Source organism: Leopardus geoffroyi, chromosome D1 (assembly GCF_018350155.1).
Source record: "Leopardus geoffroyi isolate Oge1 chromosome D1, O.geoffroyi_Oge1_pat1.0, whole genome shotgun sequence".
Classification (NCBI taxonomy): Eukaryota; Metazoa; Chordata; class Mammalia; order Carnivora; family Felidae; genus Leopardus; species Leopardus geoffroyi.
Window position 1 is genome coordinate 97,832,245 of NC_059329.1, and position 18,043 is coordinate 97,850,287.

An 18,043-nucleotide genomic window follows, 5' to 3' on the forward strand; every position below is an offset into this window, starting at 1 on the left:
CTTTCCAGAAAGTTACTTTCAGAGTTTGCAAAGGAGGCTGGAAACGTGTTACAGCTTGAGGAAGGTCCAACACACAATTTAAAACCAACAGCAAGAACACTGCAGCGATAATATTAAAGAACACCATGGGAAAGATCCGCCCATAAAGCAGCCTTCATGTGGGCCGGTTCCCTTCCACGGGTGGGGGTGGGTGTGGGTAGACTATTAAAGAGGCGTAGCCAGAATGAGCGCACCATTTTGCTGTCTGCTTTGTTCCCTCATTATCCGACCCTAAGCATTTTCCTTGTTGCCGTGCACTAAACAATGCTGCATCTACCAGTAGAATTTGAGACCGTCCCGAAAAAGCGATTGTTACAAAGACCAGATTGTTTCTTGGAATGCAGTGATGAGGCAGCATCCTTTCTCATTCTGTGGCTTGTAAAAATGGCACACGGGCTCTCAGGCTCCAGATGGTCCCTCGAGCTTCTGAGGACAGAGGAAGGTACAGATCGTCTCGGAATGGGCTGGGCCAGGTGATTTGGGTGCCGGGCGTGTCCTGCCCCCGATCCAAGCAAAGGGCCTATGTCCAGGTCTTCCTCCGGCTAATGTTGGGGTTACTGCCGTCTCTGCTGCTGATCCCGGGGCCACCCCTCTCCTAGAACCTAAGGGCCCGGAGGTGGGAGGCGGTTTCCAGGACCCTGCCTTCTTCCTCTTGTGCTGTGGTTCGCATGAAAGGTGGAGACGGCGGTGCATGATCTTTGCAGCAGGAAACAGGTGAAGCGCTTGGCGACCCTCGCACGTGAGTCAGGATCCCAGGCCCCTCACTGACCAGCTTGCTTCCGTGCTCTTGACCTTGACTTAACGCGTAACGTCATCCCATTTGATCTCCGCGACGTGCCTCGAGCCGGCGGAATCAGCCTCGTCATCCCTGCTTTTGAAGTCCAAGAAACTGAGGCCCGTGTTAAGTAGCTGCTTCGGATACAATATAGAGAAACCGGATTCGGACCCCGGCCTCAACCACCTGCTGTCTGACCTTGGGAGGTTTTGCAGCCTCTCTGAGTTTCCACATCGTCACGGAACCAGGACCCTGCAAACGCTTAATAAATTCCAGCCGTTCATCCCTCCCCGCGTGCTGCGAGCAAGTAAGTGCTTAGCCAAGGGGCTGCCCGGACTCTGGCGGGAGTAGCTTGGCCTGAGTCACTCGGGAGCAACTTGTCCGAGGTGGGCCCACCACAGGGGGGCGGGCGGTCAGGGTGGGCCTCCGAGGTTTCTTCCCTCACCCTGCATTTCTTTCTGCCTTTCTCCAAACCAGCCCCACCGTGGCTCTGAAGAACGAGCCCAGCGGGGCGCCTGGGTGGCGCAGTCGGTTGAGCGTCCGACTTCAGCCAGGTCACGATCTCGCGGTCCGGGAGTTCGAGCCCCGCGTCAGGCTCTGGGCTGATGGCTCAGAGCCTGGAGCCTGTTTCCGATTCTGTGTCTCCCTCTCTCTCTGCCCCTCCCCCGTTCATGCTCTGTCTCTCTCTGTCCCAAAAATAAATAAACGTTGGAAAAAAAAAAATTAAAAAAAAAAAAAGAACGAGCCCAGCTTCCTGCCTCGTGCCTTCTGGCTACCAGCCTCCCAGCCTCAGTAGATTCCCCACCCAAAACAAGCTCACAGCCGCAGGTCTGCCCTCAGCCCTTCGTTGCTGACAGCCAGACTAGAGGCAGGGAGGCTGCTTAGGAGTCCTTGATGGGAAGTTCTCCAGGAGAGGGTGATGAAGGCGGGAGAGGGTGATGGGACCAGGTGACCGGGCCAGGAGAGGGTGATGGCAGTGTGATGGAACGCAGACTGAGAGCAGTAAAGCAACAGAGTCCAGAACTCTCCAGCAGATTGGAGACGGGAAATGGGGATGAGAGAGGAGCCTCTAAGGGTCCCTAAAGCTCAGTCTTGGCTCATGGAGGACCAGGTTTGGGTGGAGATGTTGAATTTGATTTCTGCAGAGAAGAGCAGAAGAGACAGGTGGGGATCCAATTTCCAGAGCCTCCTCTGCCAGGTGGTGCCTGGAGGTGGAGAGGCTGGGGGCTGGGGAGGAGACAGGCTGGGTCCGGAGAACACTGGGGGGGGGTCCTCTGTTCTCTCCTGTAGCCGCCAGGTCACTGCAGCTCCTAGGGCTGGCGCGGATGGGACAGCGCAACCCTCAGTGACTGTGCAGTCAAGGCCTCTTGCCTCACAGCCTCCTTTGGCCAGAGATCTCCTTAGCCTGGTTACCCATCCTGACCTTCAGCTCATCAAAGGCAGACGATTTGGGTTTCGGAAACTGCTCATTCGCTTTTCTGCTTGCTGAGGCAGCAAAGCTTTAAGAGGCCCGTCCAGATGTGGGCTCAAGCAATCAACCCCCTAATCAGGACTGAGCATGTCAGAAGGAGGCAGCAGCTCTTGGGGCCTGAGCGCCAGGCCCACGGGCCAGGCCTGTTTCTCTTGATAGGATGTTCAAGGCAGGAATCTTGAGGACTCTTTACCCTTCTGGCTGACCTGGGGTTGGCAGCATCAGCCCTAGGGATGTGACTTTCCTTCCAGCAGGAAGACAGAGTTTGCTGTTGGGGCAGGGGGTCAGGGGGAATAAAAGTGTCCTGGAAAACTACTGAGCTAGGAGCTCTGAGTTGCTGTGTTCTTCTCGAACCTCTCCCCCGCTGAACCTTCACGGCATCGTTCGCTGCTCTGCAGAATTCACACAACAAATATCTTTTAAGTGACTCCAGGTGACAGGTGTACCTTAGGTGTTGGGCACACGGCAGGTGAGAGAATCCTGCCCGCCTGGAAATTTATTTCAATGCAGGAAAAAAACAGGCATAACACTGCTTGCCTTTCTTACCTAGAAGCCCCCTGAGATCTTGTCCAACTGCCTCATTTTGCAGAGAAGCACATCCAGAGGGCGAAGGGACTCACCGAGGGTCACACAGCAAGAACCCCCAGCCCGGGCATCTAGGGTGCCACCCAGCAGGGCTCCCATTACCCCCGGCTGCTCATAGGAGTTAAAGTAGGTCGCCTCTGCGTCATGGTTGTTAATCTTGTAATTGGAGGAAAGAGGTAGGTTTGGAAACCCGGCCATGACTGCTGGCTGCCTCCTTCACCCAAGAGCCTGACAAGGGGCTGTTGGGGTCCCTGGCCCCTCCCATCACTGACAGTGGGGGCCAGGTGGGGCCTGGAGGTGATAGAAAACATGGGGATGGGGACACTGCCCTCGAACTATGCAGACTCTACCAGGAGGCAAAGACGGGGACTTAAAGGGAGACCCAGCCTTCCGGAGCCGCCTCTCTAGGCTGAGGCTGAGCCTGGGTGTCTTCCAGGCCCTGGTGGGAACATCCCAGGCCAGCTGCTGGACGGCCTCACTTACAACCCTGGGAGCCGATCTCGGAGACTCTGCAGAGGCCATTAGCAGCACTTTTTTCCTGCTATTGCATTTTTACAGCCCCCAGCTCCTCTGGATAGCATTTTCCCTGTTAAATCAGATGTTTTGGTGGGGGGGGGGGGGGAATAAGAGAAAAAAATGAATCATAATCCTAACCATAAATCCTAAATCATGTTACTGTAAGCGGAGGGCTTCGTGGGATCTATGGATCAGAGGGAGTGTGTGGGAAAGCTCGGGAAAGCTCGCTATAATGAGGCAGCAAGGGAGGCCAGGTCATCCCAGGGGGCGTCCTCCACCAGCCTGATATTTCACACAGCCTGGCTTCCCGATGACTTCAACCTCAGGGACGGGCAGCACATTTATCAGGAGGCTGGGGGCGGGCGGGGGAGGGAGCCAATAGGGAAAAGGGAATCTCCAGCAGAGAATGACATAGGTGGCCCCAAACCCTGGTTGATGATTCTGGAAGAGGCGAAGTACCATCCAGGACACCCCTACCTTTCCCACCCTGCCCGGGTTTCCAGAAGGTTCAGAGTCCTTTTCCAGGATGCCACCAAGGGCCTGTTGGTACCAAGAAGGCGTGTGTTCCCTGGCCTATCACTCTTGCTTAGGAGTCAGAATCCTTTGTGGATGAGAGAACTCACGTGGGCAGGTGCGGGGGTTGCTCCCAGCACCTCTGTGATCCAACCAGCTTTCCTCTGAGCATAAACAAACCAACTGCAGGAGGACTTGGAGAAACTCAAAGAGGGGAGTTTAAAAAAAGGCTCTGAATAAACATAAAATATAAAGCATGCTTGCACTTGGGAGAGGCTTGGCTCTGAGGGAGGGGCGAACAGGATAGTTAAAGGTTTATGAGCAAATGTTTATGTGGCGGTTCTTACTACTCAGGTGTCAGGAAGAGGAAAGGAGCACAGAGAGGTTCAGAGATTTGCCCTAGGCCACACAGCAACCCCAGGTCCAAAGGCTCCTCATTCAGGCTTGGGATCATTTGTCCTAATGGCTCAGCCAACGGGAAGCATTGAGCACTGCTAGGGACCAGGCCCTGATGGCGGGGGGAGAGGGGGGAATATAGAGAATGAAGCCCTCAGAAGTTCATGAGACAGCAAGGGAGAAAGGCACAGTAACAATTATGATGCCCGGTAAAGAGATCCATGGTTAATTTCAGATTTATTGCCATGGTTCATTCCCCCGAGAGATTTGAGGCAACAGCCAGAAGTGCTATATATCAGAAGCAGGAACAAAGACTCTGGGGGCAATAGTGGGAGAGATGGTCTCTGTGTGTGTGTGGGGGGGGGGGGACAGGGGGAGGGGTAGTAGAGGGGGGGATGAAGGAAACCCTCTCTTTAATCGTGCTTCAGCCTGATCTTGAAACACGGGGGTTTACCTGGAACAGAGGACTCAAAAGGGTGCCCCAGGTAGAGGGAAAAGTCTATGCAAAGGCCCAGAGGTAGGAAAAAGCAGGGTACATGCCTGACTGTGAATGCTCAAGTGCAGAGGAGTGAGGCTGCCAGCTGGGGGAAGTCAGCAGGGTCCAGGCTGGAAAGGGCTTCGATGCCACAGAGTCTGGACTTCATCCCACAGGCAGTGAGGAGGCACAGACAGATCCAAGGAGGGAGAAGTGTCAAAGTGAGGTGGGCATTCTGGAAAGATCCCTCCCACTGTGGTGACGCTGATGAAGGCAGGAGGCCGGCCAGGGGGCTGGAAATGAGGAAGTGTTTGGCACTTCTGGGACAGAGGTCGGAGGGAGGGAAGGTTTGATATAGACATTTTGAGGATGGAAGGGATTGACCGGGCTTTTGGGGGGTGAGGAAGGCAGGGTTCCCGACTGCTTCTGAGGTTCCAGCTTAGAGAGAACTCAGCTGAGCGGCCACAGCATCAGTTTTTGAGCGTCCTGACTTCTGGCCTGGTCCACTCTCTCGTTAGGAAACCCAGCAGATGTAGCTTCTGATCCCAATCCCTCCTCTATCAGCCTTGCCGCCTCAGAAAAGGCCCTTCCCCTCTCTGGGCTTCTAGGCTCCAGTTTCCTTATCTGGAAATGGGATAACCAGAGGCCGGGCTGTGTGTTTCAGGTGGGTCCCAGCAGGAAACAGACTGATCGCTCACATTGGATGACTTAAAAGAGGGTTTGATAAAGGGACCGTCTACAGAGATCTGGGTGGGATGTAGGGAAATCTCAAGGGACAGTGCTGTGCCCCAGGTGACAGTCCCTGCTACCACCCCCAGGCCGGTGTGGGGAAGGCTGCCTGGCAGGAGCCGTGAATGCCGGCCGCCCCTTCATTGCCATCCTGAGCCCTGGGCCTAGAGGCCTTGGGCAGTGTGTGCCCTGGGGCCGGAGTGTGTGACAGTCAGCCTATGCAAAGGTCAGCATGGATTCACACCCCTGACCCCAGCCGTCTCGGATGGAGAGGCCAAGGCAAGCTGCTCATACAAAATCAAATTGATCCCAAGTTCACCACCAGGACCTCAGATGATCTTTCTCCCTTTCTGCGCCCCATCCCTCTGCACCTCTCATTTTCTTTCCGCCATCTCTTTCCCTCTCCCCCCACCTTTCTCCTCTTCCTCCTCCTTCCTCCTCTCTCCTCTCTCTGTCCTGGCCCAGACCCCCACTTTCAACCTCCCTCAACACCTAACACTTTCAAAGAACTCCTCCCCAGTCAGAATGCCCTCTCTTTTGACTTAACGTTTCCGGAGAAGGAGGGAGGGGAGGGAGGTGTGGAGTTAGTTGTTTAGTTAGTTGGGGCCCCAGCCACCCTGGGAACTGAGTCTAATGAACAGGGGCTCTCAGGGGGCTCCCGCAGGTGGACAGGCTTCGCATTCCGTGAATGCCCGGGGTTCCTGGCCATCCGGAGCAACTGGCCCACCTGCCCGGCAGCCTGGACCGTCCGGGGAGGTGGTGGCCAATCCTGAGGGTGACCGGCTATTCTGGGTGTGTGCTGAGGGACAGGGGTTCGGCCAGAGCATCGGCACTATTTCGGGTGGCCGGTGAGGGACCAGGAAAGACAGGAACCAACGAGATGGGATTGGCGTGTGCTAGGCACTGGGCAAAGGGCTTTCACCTGCATGAATTCTCACGTTGGCCAGCCACAGCACTGACCATTATAGATCAGGAAAGCGATACAGGGGGGCCAGCTGAGAGCTCGTGTCTGTGGAGGGTCCTGTGAGGAGCAGGGTGCCTACCGCGCGCCAGGCACGAGGCTGTTGTCAGGAGGACTGCTGTCGTCTCGTACGATTCCAGAAGGGAGTGGATGTGGCTGGTGGTCACAAACCTGGGATGTCAGGGCTGGATGGCAGGCATCTTCTAGAAGCCCAAACGCTCCGTTGAACAGATGGGCCACTGAGTCCCGGAGGGAGGAGGTGGCTTCCCCAAGCGCATGGGGAGTCTTCACCTTCTACCTCACTGCAGTATTTCTCCAGGACGTGTGTCCTGCTTCCAGTCTCCCCTGTGTCGAAGTTGATTTTTATTCCCCTCCTCCAACAATTAAGCTTTAATATACCAAAAACCTAAGGTTGAAAAAGAAGATTCCTCTCTGTGACACAAGCCATCAGCTACCTTCTGGGGTTTCCACACTTCCTTCTTCTCGAAAGGGCTCAGGTTGGAAGTTGCAGAGGACCCAGCCAGCAGGGGTGCTGGCCAAAGCCGCCACCCCGGAGCAGGCGATGGGGAGCCAGAAATGCTCCAGAAAGTGAGGGGAAGGGTGCTGAGGTTGTCTACAGGGGGTCGGGCAGGTGTTGAGAGTTCTCTCTGGGGGTGTTGGTTTGGTGCTGACAGCACTGGAACATTCCTTTCCTCGCTGCTCCCTGAGGCACATCCCTGCACTGGTGGAATAAAGATTCCACGCCCACCCCCCTGCCCCCCCAGGGATAATGGGTGCTCGAATCAACTGTAGCGCATGTAAATTCTTCCCAGAGAAGATCTCTAAGGGGTCCAGGAACCTCGGCAATGCAATGGAACGTTTGGATGTTTTTTAATTGTTCTGGAAGTAGGATCCATAGAGTTCATTGGATTATTTATTTATGTCGATGTATTTATTTACATGTTTTTTAAATTTATTTTCGAGGGAGCGCACGGGGGGGGGGGGAGGGGCAGAGAGAGAGAGGGAGACACAGAATCCGAAACAGGCTCCAGGCTCCAAGCCGTCAGCTCTAGAGCCTGACACGGGGCTCGAACCCACAGACCGCGAGATCATGACCTGAGCCGAAGTCGGACGCTTAACCGACTGAGTCACCCAGGCGCCTCTAGATTTATTTTTAAATGGCAAAAAGAAGGTGGATTTATTTGTATGCTTATTTTGTTATGAAATGTACATAAAGAAGAGTTGTGAAGTGTATTGCGTAACGTAAAGGATGATGAAACAAACACGGACCAATCCTCCAGCTCGAGAAACAGGACACATTGTCACCGTCTCAGACACCCCCGGGGACCCCTCCCAGATCGCATCTCCCTCCTTCCCCCTCAAGACGACTACTCTCCTGAGTTCTTAAAAATTTATCATCCCCTTGCTTTCTTTATAGTTTTCCCACCTATGAACTCATTCCTAAATGACGTATTGTTTGGGCTATGCCCATTTTTTGAACTTTTAAACTGCAAAAGTTTATACTATGCAAGGATTTATACCATAAATATGCAGACTTGCTTTTCGAGCGCCACATTCCGTTGTTTCTGAGACCCATCCCGTTCCTTTTCTCTGCTCCACAGTCTGCCTTTATGTAGCTCAACCACAGCTCGGCAGGCCCTGGACATTCGGGGTGTTTCCCGGATCTGAGACTCACAGACGGCGCTCTGTAGACATTCTCTTATAGATGTGTAAGGGTCTCTCTGGGGAAAACAACCAACGGGGTTGGGTTGGGTCCGACGGCTGGATCACGGGTATGTGCATATCAGCTTTAGCCAAACCATCTCAAGAGTGTTTCCACCAATTTACGTGCCCATCGGCCGTGAAGGAGAGTTCCAGTCTCCCTGCACCCCACAGGGGCTGATGTTGTCAGGCATTTTTGGTTTTGTCAATCTGGCCAGTGTTTGCGGTGGGGGAGGGGTTGGTAATGTTATTTAATTTGCATTTCTTTAGCGTTTCATAAGACTGAGCACTTTTTACACATCCCTTGGCCACTGGGTTTCCTCCCTGTAGAGGACAGCTCCGATCTATCACCCACTTTTCTACTGAGTTGTAGGTTTTGTTATTGATTGATCCGTATAAGGTTTTTTGTTTGTTTCGCTTTTACATTCTAGACATCAATCCTTTGCCGTTATATGAATTGCAAATACCTTCTCACACCATGGTTTTTCTTTTGATTTGCGTTACCGTGTTTCCAAAGGGTCTATGACCCCAGAAAAGATTGATAACCACTTACATTAAGGTTCTGTAAACAGGAGGCATGTGAGCTAGAAAACCTCATACTTTTGTGAAGCCGAGTGGCATTACAGTGAATTGAAGTGGAAATCAAAAATGTTGCCTTAGGGGCACCTGGGAGGCTCAGTCGGTTGGGTGTCCCACTTCGGCTCAGGTCACGATCTCGCGGTTCGTGGGTTTGAGCCCTGCGTCGGGCTCTGTGCTGACGGCTCAGAGCCTGGAGCCTGCTTCGGATTCTGTGTCTCCCTCTCTCTCTGCCCCTCCCCTACTCACGTTCTGTCCCTCTCTCTCAAAAATAAATAAACGTTAAAAAAAAGTGTCACGGGGGCACCTGGGTGGCTCAGTCGGTTAAGCGTCCGACTTCAGCCAGGTCACGATCTCGCGGTCCGGGAGTTCGAGCCCCGCGTCGGGCTCTGGGCTGATGGCTCAGAGCCTGGAGCCTGCTTCCGATTCTGTGTCTCCCTCTCTCTCTGCCCCTCCCCCATTCATGCTCTGTCTCTGTCTGTCTCAAAAATAAATAAACGTTAAAAAAAAATTAAAAGAAAAAAAAGTGTCACCTTAAAAGTCAAGATTCTAGCTTCTTTTGAAATACCAGACTAGCCGGGCCTGTGGCTCCTGCGTGGTGGGGGCCGCGAGTGGACACAGGGCCGGTGCTGTCCGTCACCTGAGTCCCTATGGCTTCCCAGACGCCGAGGGTCCACTGCCACTTATCACCCTTGGGCGGCTTGGAGATTCCCTTCCACTGGCCTTTTCCAGTTGCGTATGTCATTTGTGGGCCTTCTCATGTGGTCAGCTCGCTGTCCCTCTGCACCCATCACCTGACACTACTCCATCTACTCCCGTGGCTGTCATTTCTGCTGTCATGTGGATGCGTCCGGTAGGACCACGACTTAGAACTGATCTCCGTCCTGAGTCCTGAGCAAGAGGAAATTTCACCTCATCTACGGAGCTGGTTTGATCAAGGCCTTTCCATAAGGACCTGGCTCCTTAAGGAGCGCGGAGAGGGAAGAAGGGCCCCAGCATCAGGTGCCATCGTCTGTTTGGGAGGACTGGTGGTGACCAATCAGACCAAGCCCATCGCCCTGATCCTCAGAAGAAGGAGAAGAGAGGGCTATGGCAGAGATACCTGGTTTCCTGTTTATCTGGGGACACCTCGATTCATATCGCATTTATATACATTAGCGTGCTGAGCCTCGAAGGCCCAGACTCTGGGTGTCTGAGATAGAATGAAGTTATACAACCTGCTCCAGCTGGCTTTACACCCAATCTGGGTGGTTCGACAGGCCTGCAGCCAAGGGGCTCTTTAGCGCGGCTCATTTCTTGCACACTTACTCCATACCAGCTGCTGTGCTGGGAGCTTTATGTGCAGCCTTATCGTCGCATCGACACGATTCTGCATGGTGTAGCAACCCAGTCCTCATTTTCAGATGCAGAGATGGAAACCGTCAGGTGACCTAGCACCACGGAATACCGTAGGTGTTCCCCACTCAGGCATTGGGAGTTCGACCTGTCTGGGTCCCAGCCCTGGCCCCGTTGTCTGGGTGTTCCCGGACAAAGTACTGTTCCGGAGCCTCGACTTCCCCGCCAATCAAATGGGAATAATAACACACTTACGGCTCAAGGTTTGTGTGAGAATCTGCTGAACGCTGTCGTGGAACATTTGGCACGGGACTCCCACAGAACAGGGATGAGAAGGAGCTGGGGTGCAAAGTCTAGTTCTCGCATCCCTGGTTTTCACCGTACCTTCTGCGAAAGCCCCTGCTCTCCCGTTCGCCACAGTCACAAAATGCCCGTTTCCTGCCCTGAACTGCCAACCCCTCCTCCCCACCCTTCTTCAGAGTCCTACTGTCCTGTCTAGGACACACAGACAGCTGTGGCTGGGCGGGCCCTGTGTCCATTCTGTGGGGCTGTGGGCTGTGGGAGGTTCTTTGGGGGAGGGGGAGGTGGATTTTTCTCCTGGGGTTAGTCCCTGCCCATCCTCACTGGGGAAAAACCGGGCGGGGCAGAAACATTCCAATTTCTCTTGGCATTTTCCGTTACCGTTTTCCTTCTCTCTCTGGGTGGCTATCCCATCAACCCTAGGCCATCAGTGAAGACGTGGATGGCCGCGTTCCCACGACCAGTCGGAGCGTATAGGACCTGAGCTACAGGCCTGCGGCATGACGTGGAACTTGCTGTGTCGTCCTGGACAGATCTAGAAACCGGTCGTAGCAAAGCCCTTTCTGGCCTTTCCCCGTTTGCTCTGAAGTCTGACCGGCCCACTGAGGTTGGCGGCGTTGATTTCAGCCCCCTGCGCCTCCCTCTTGAGTTGCACCTTCTACAGAAGCCTTCCCCGCCTCCCCAGAACAGTGTGGGAATGAAGAGTGGGCCTTAGGGGTCAGGCCGCCTGGGCTTGAACCCTAGTTCTGCCCCTCACTGGCTGTGTGTCCTGGGGAAAGTTACTGAACTTCTCTGTGCTTACGTCCTTATCTTAGGACGTCCTTATCTCAGGACAGAGCCCTGTGCAGGGCGGGCATTCTGTCTTGGCTGTCACTCTCGTCGGAGTCAGGCTTGTGCAGGAAGCAGAGGCTTTCCCTGGGTCCTTCCACTAGCTTGCCCTGTGACTCTAGGTGTCTCTTGTAATCTCGCCAAGCCTGGTCTGGGTTGCCCCCCGGGAGAGTGGTTGCAGGACCCGCTTCGGGGGCGTGAGATCCGTGTGTCTCACAGGCCTCGTGCTCAGAAGGGCCTCCTGCTTGGCTCTTCTCCGCCATTGCCCTCCTGAAATGCCCAATAACTTTCAAGCCTTTAGCACCAGGGCCTGCAAATCATGGCTTGCGTGTCTCTCTCCTGTCTTGTGCCTCACCTTGGCTGGACTGGGCAGCAAGGCCCGTGGCTGGTCCGACAGGGGCCACCATGCACAGAATTCTGGAGGCTCCTGCTGGCTGTCGCTCCCCAGCAGTGGCTGATTCACCAGGCTCTGGGCCTCCACGGGCACAAGGGCCACTGTCCCCCGCCAGGTGACACGTGAGCTGTTTTCAGTGGAAACTTTTTAGCTTGGGATTCTGACCTCGGAGTGGGTTGATTTAGGCTATCTGCCGCCGTGGAACTGACCATAAATTTTCTGTGTATTAGGTGATTTCAAGGAAAAAAAAATCAATTTTAATAGCAGCAATCAAAACTGTAGAAACCCACAACTGCCATCATGGTGCTGCTTTACATCTGGGTTTGCAGGACAGGAAGGCAGAGAGCCAGAGGGCCCCCAGCGCCCTGCTGGGGCAGGGGTGGGGGCGCGAGGGGGAGGGGTGGGGGGAGGGGACCCATCAGACTGGACCAAGGCCTCCTTGATAGCGGCTCTCCAGACGTAACATTTTGTGTTACGGCTGGTTAATCTTTAAGCCGGAATGTATTCTTTATTCAGTGATAATTATGAATTGTTTCATGGCTAATTCATTCTCATGATTGAAACCCCAAAACCACAAAAGGATAGAGGGAGAAAAGTCTGCCTCCTGCCCTCCTTCCTGGAGGCAGCCCGTGTTCTCCGGGCTCTTGTGTGCTTCCGAGAGAGTTTATTTGTATTCGAGAAAAAAAAAAATTATGTATTTATACTCCTATATTTCACCCATTTTAATACAAATGGTCACATACAATGTCCACGGTCTGCACCTTGCTTTTTCGTGATGTATCTTGGAGACAGTTCTTCATTCACTCAAGCTGAGTTTCTTTGTTCTTTTATATGGCTGCACGGTGGTCTGTTTAAAGAGCCCTGCACTTACTTAACCCGTCTCCCTGGTTATGATGGATGGCAGGCTGTTTCCATTCTTTAGAGCTGTGCGTCTTGAACAAATTCTGTTCCCCCCCTCAGCTCACCGCTGACACCTGTTTAAGGGGCAAACGGCGCCGTTCCCTTCGTCGAGCCTTCCTTACACGCCGCCTGTTACAGCTCCAGCCGATTTCCAGACGCGCTCCCTGGAGACACGGGCCCTCCTCTGTACCCTTCCTTTCCCTCTCCCAGCAACCTCCAGGAGTCCACGCTGAACCTCCATGTTCTACCCTCACCTCTCAGACACCCCCCTTTCCCTCCCCACCGCCACCTCCCGAGACCCAGGCTCCACTGTGTTGGGCTTGGACCGGTGCAGTACCTCTCCCTCCCGCTGATGGAAACCGCATCAGGTCACTCTCCCCCCCTTCCACGGGCGGATGCCCAGGAGATAAACCCCCAGCCCCCGCCGCCTCCTGCCATCGTCTCCCATGCGTTATCCCACAACCACACTCCGAGCTCTTTCCTGTCTTCGATTATATGCACGTACTGTGCCTTCTGCCTACGACACCATACCCAGGTCAGTACTTTCCTTCACCTTCCCGACGCCCACTCCCTTGAAATCTCAGCTTCCAGGGCGCTCTTCCCCAGAGAGGCCTGCTCTGAGGTCCCACCAAGCAGTCGTCCACGCAAGGTGGCCGCACGGCACCCCGTTCATTTTCTCCCCTCATCCGTCCCTGTACGTAATGATACATTTGCGGCGTGTGCATTTGGTTAGGGTCTGGTCCCCCCGCTATCATGTGATCTGTCTGCGGGCAGGGATGTGTGTCTTGTTCACAACTTTGTCTCTTGTCCTTAGTGTGGGACCTCAGCAGTGTTCGTCAAATGAATGCACGGTTCTGAGCCCTCCGTCTTTGCCAGCCCTGCACTCAACATTGGACCCCCCAAGTTTCCTAAACCAGAGGGAGGTGCACCTTCCTGGTAATGTGACCCGATGAGGAAGGGCTAACTCTGCCACAGAGGAAGTCTGGAGGGATGAGGACCATTCCACGGGTGACAGAGAAGGGAAAGGGCTTTCAGGCAGAGGGTATAGCCTGAGCAAAGGTGCAGAGACATTAACGCCCACAGCCCGTCCGGGGAGAGGGTGTTCTCCCAGCAGGGGCACAGAGAGGTGTCAGGTGAGACCTCTGTGGTGAGAGGGGACAAGGCAAGCTAGGAAATTTCCCTGAGGTCCTGCCGTGGTGGGTCAAGGAGTTTGAATACTTTTGTTGTGTTTTATTTCTTTGCATCCCTAGCCCTTCTCTTGTGCTGGACAATACGGTGGGCGTGTAACGAAAAATCCCGGATGTAAACTGGTAACCCACGGTGTTACCTCTGTTTTACAAAAGAGGAGACCAATGGTCCCAGATTCCAAAGCGACTCGCCTTGCACCTGCTTACTCTCCTCGGTCGTATTTATTGGAAGCTCCTTGTATTCGTGAGGGGAACCCACGTTGCCGTAACAAAGAGACTTTCATCCCCCCCCCCCCGCCCCCACCCCACCACCCAAATCCGGTAACGTAAAGAACAAAGACCTTACCTTTGGGTGAGTGGATCCTGTCACCCAGTCGTTTGGTGACTCAGGTTCTTTCCATCTCGTTTCTCCACCATTCCCTCGGGTGTTGTAAACATCTACGGGGTGAAGCTGGGTCTCAGCCATGTCCTGTTTGTAGACGGAAGGCAGGTGACAAGAGATCGAGGAGGAAACGTGCCCGCTGTCTTAGAGGCTCCGTCTCAGATGGAGCACGCACCACTTTTGCTGACATAAAGTGCAAGGCAAGAACTCGGCCAACTGCAAAAAAGGCCAGGAAGTGTAGTCTAGCTGGGCGGCTGGGTGCCCACCTACAATCCCACTACTCGGGAGGAAGACGACGATGTGTCTGGTGGATGATTAGCCGAGGAACCTGCCATAGCAGACCCCAGGTCACCAGGAGCAGGTGGCTGGAGGCTTGGCTGGTGGGTGACGCCAGGTCCCTGTGCTCTCGTCACTCAGGGCATAGAGCCATGAGCTTTGCCCCTGCCTCCTGCCGGGGAGAGGACCTTGGGGTTCCCCTGGCTGTGTCTGCCCATTTCTCTGCACGGTGCTCTCAGTGGTCCGACCCGGCCTCGGCCCCTCTGCTATCTTTCATTCTTGGCTGGCGATGGCTCTGAGCCAGACCTAGACCTTGGCCTTGCTACTCAGTAAAGAGACGCGCTCGGCAAGTTAAGCATCAGGGTCCATAGTCTAATGGTTCGTCGGTACTATGTGACAGGAGAAACACTTTTAAGGACTTAGAAGCAAATTTTGAAATACAGGCCATTAATTACAAATCATTATTATCCGGTGATTAACATGGGCCCCAGCTATGGACTGGAATGTTTGCATCCCCCCGACCAAATTTATAAACTGCATCTTAAGGCCCGCGATGGTGGGATTAGGAGGTGGGGCCTTTGGGAGATGATTCGGTCGTTAGGGGGAGCCCTTGTGAATGAGATTAGTGCCCTTGTTATAAAGGAGGCAGGAAAGATCCCTGGCCCTTCCCCTACTGGTAGCTGAAGCTAGAAAGCACCGGTCCATGAACGAGAGGCAGGCCCTCACCAGACACTGAATCTGCGGGTGCCTCAAGCTTGGACCTCCAGAACTGCAAGAAATATATTTCTGTTATTTATAAGCCATTCAGGCTACGGGATACTGTCACAACAGCCCGAATGGGCTAAGACCAGTCCCCCAAAGACTTTCTTGCTAATATTGTAATAGCCAAATAGGGGTCACTGTACGCACCCCAAAGTGATAAACTTGCGTTCGAAAGTTCTGTAATATAAATCCAAATGGACTTTGATCGCCAATAGTATAAAACCTCGTTAATATTAAAATTAGCAATAGCTAATATTCATTGAGCACTTACCGCGTCTGGCGCTCTGTAGCACCTTATGTAGCGTCATCTCTCATTTACTCATTACCACACCTGAATGGAGCACTGTCATTAACCCCGTTTTCAGACAAAGGTGCGGGGAGTTCGAGTGGTCACCTGACCAAGGCTGCGTAATCGGCACAGAGCAAAGCTAAGGTTTGATTGCAGCTCACCTCCAGAACCTTGGCTCCTAAGAAGCTGCTAGCCTAAGGATCACGGAAGTAACTTTCCCTGAAGACCTACAAGGTGCTACCCAGCTTCTTGAACCTGGTGGCGCCCCTGGTCTGTCTCTCTCCCCATTTCAGCTGAAGAGATGGAGATACGGGAGGTCAAGTACACGCAGCTAGGGAGTTCTCTTGTTGGCCTCCCTCCCCTGCAGAGAACAGACGTTATGTGTGCCCTTGGTGGGGGGCTGGGGGGGGTGGCCCTCCTACATGGGCAACCCTTGGGATGCTCCACATTGCTGGGAAGGGAAACCTTGGCTCCTCTCCCCCTGAGAAAAGCCAGCAGGCCCTGAGATGGCCAGCAAATCTCCCCTCCGGCTCCTCTCCACGTCCGCAACCACCTGCCTTGTCCTTCCCGCCTCCTCTTGTGGATCCAAGGGCTGAAGATTTCCTCCTCATCCTCTCCCTCCCACCCCTCCCCTTGCCCCTCCCACTCCAGCCTCTTCAAGCAGCCCCCCATCTTTCTGAAATGTTAGCAAACCAGGTAACGTCACCTTCTGCCTAGAACCCTCTCCCGTGCCCAGTACCCTCGCAGTAAAGCCACTGCTGGGCACCGGAGACTCTGCATGACCTGGCTTTGCCTCCGTTCCAGGCTGTTCCCATCTCCTCCTCGGTCACCCCCCTCCCCAGCCCCACGGGTGCTCCGCCGGCTGCAAATAAAAAGGGGGCGGGTGGAGCAAGGGCCTGCGAACAAATCAACTTGGAAAATTCCGTGTTCTCTATGCGTTCTTGGAAATCAGCCCGGTCTTCCCCAGATTTCTTTGATCGTGGCCGAAGGAATGTCCTGCACATCAGCTCCTTTGAGTCTGCTCCTGCGGCTGGATGGGCTCCCTTCCCCGCCCTGTACTTGCCCGCCTCCACACCTTTGCTCCTGCTCCCTTCGCCCACCACACGCGTGCCCAGAACACCCTCTCTGACCCCCCTCCCCCCAGGGAAACATTTCAAGGTCCAACTCAAAAGCCGTATTTCCCACGAACCTTCCTGATTTCACTCCACTTGCTTTCCTCAACCTGTAGCGTTAGCCTGGGCCTCTCCCTGACCTTGAATTGTAAAGCCAGGCAGGATGTAGGGTCACCTGTGGTCTGACTTTGACTCCTCCCTGAACTGTGAGTTTTTTAAGGCAAGGGACTGACGCTTAGCGTCCTTTCATATCTCATATGGGGCCTGGCACGTTACAGGTGCTCTGCAAACATTCCTTGAGCAAGAACTGAGAAAGGAGACGCAAGGTGTGAAGAGCAAAGACCCTGCCCAGCCCCAGCTCTGGTTCCCATGGCAACCACCAGGGAGGGACCCCAGGGAGGCTCTGAGGCCCCCGGGGTCGCCTGGCCCGACTCCGGGCATGGCGGACAGACCGAGAGGCTTCCCTGGCAGCTCAGGAGCAGGTGACGGGGACTCCAGTGCCGTCATGACAGGCTCTACGTGTCCGGTCTGGGCGTCCTTGGAGAAACGTGTCATCTGTCGTCTGCAGGTTGGCAGCAACGGAAGGACCCAGGGTAAGACTGCCTCGCTTATAGCAGGTTGTATCCATCCTTTCCTGAGTCCAGAAATGGCACAGATTTGGGCCAGGACCCAAAGGAACATATTCTGGGGGCCACGGGCGTGTGCCAGAACCAGGTCCCAAGCCCTGGGGCTCGTGTGGCCAGGCGGGCAGTGGGAATGACAGAAGTAGGCAGGACAGGACAGAGTTCGAGCTCCTCTGGGAGAGCCCGGCCCTGCCTGGAGGGGGCGCCCTGCTCAGTGCCAGCCTGTGAAACCAACAGAGAATAGGCACCCGGGAAAGCCAGACCTTCTGATTTGTATGTCAATCTCCTGATTAAAAAAAAAAAAAAAACTGCTTTGGGGCGCCTGGGTGGCTCAGTTGGTTAGACGTCCAACATTGGCTCAGGTCATGATTTTGCGGTTCGTGAGTTCGAGCTTCACATCGGGCTCTGTGCCGACAGCTCAGAGCCTGGAGCCTGCTTCAGATTCTGTGTCTCCCCCTCTCTCTGTCCCTCCCCTGCTCATGCTCTGACTCTCTCTCTCTCTCTCTCTCTCTCAAAAATAAATAAACATTAAAAATGTTTTTAAAAACATAAACATAGTGTAATTATATACTATGTAAGAGTGTCCGACTTCGGCTCAGGTCATGATCTCGCGGTCTGTGGGTTCGAGCCCCGCGTCAGGCTCTGTGCTGACGGCCCGGAGCCTGGAGCCCGCTTCCGATTCTGTGTCTCCCTCTCTCTCTGCCCCTCCCCCGCCGCTCACAAATAAATACACATTTAAAACAGTTAAAACATTGGCCCAGAAACGCTAACATAGGTGAAAGCCGCGTATCAGTCCTGGGTTCAGCAAACGGTGCCGAATGTCAGCAGCACGTACCTGAGTTTTGTTCTAACGAGCACGTCAGAGTTGGGGCTCACGTTGGAAGTGGATGTCAGACGTGCACGGCAGCCTCATATTCT

General features: G+C 54.2%; 2 long non-coding RNA genes across 10 annotated transcripts in view; one reads left to right on the forward strand and one right to left on the reverse strand.

The window, feature by feature from the left end:
* Positions 1–18,043, forward strand: part of LOC123601635 — a 95,765-nt gene that overhangs the window by 31,587 nt on the left and 46,135 nt on the right. The gene's annotated exons all lie outside the window — the stretch shown is intronic.
* Positions 12,081–17,472, reverse strand: LOC123601637. 3 transcript variants are annotated; one of them, XR_006714218.1, is made up of 3 exons: positions 16,097–17,472; positions 14,028–15,505; positions 12,081–12,568 (listed from the first exon to the last, which is right to left on the reverse strand). It is a non-coding gene; the product is annotated as an uncharacterized LOC123601637 (long non-coding RNA). The 3 variants fall into 3 exon arrangements; XR_006714217.1 differs by having other exon boundaries at positions 14,028–14,150; positions 15,373–17,472; XR_006714216.1 differs by having other exon boundaries at positions 14,028–17,472.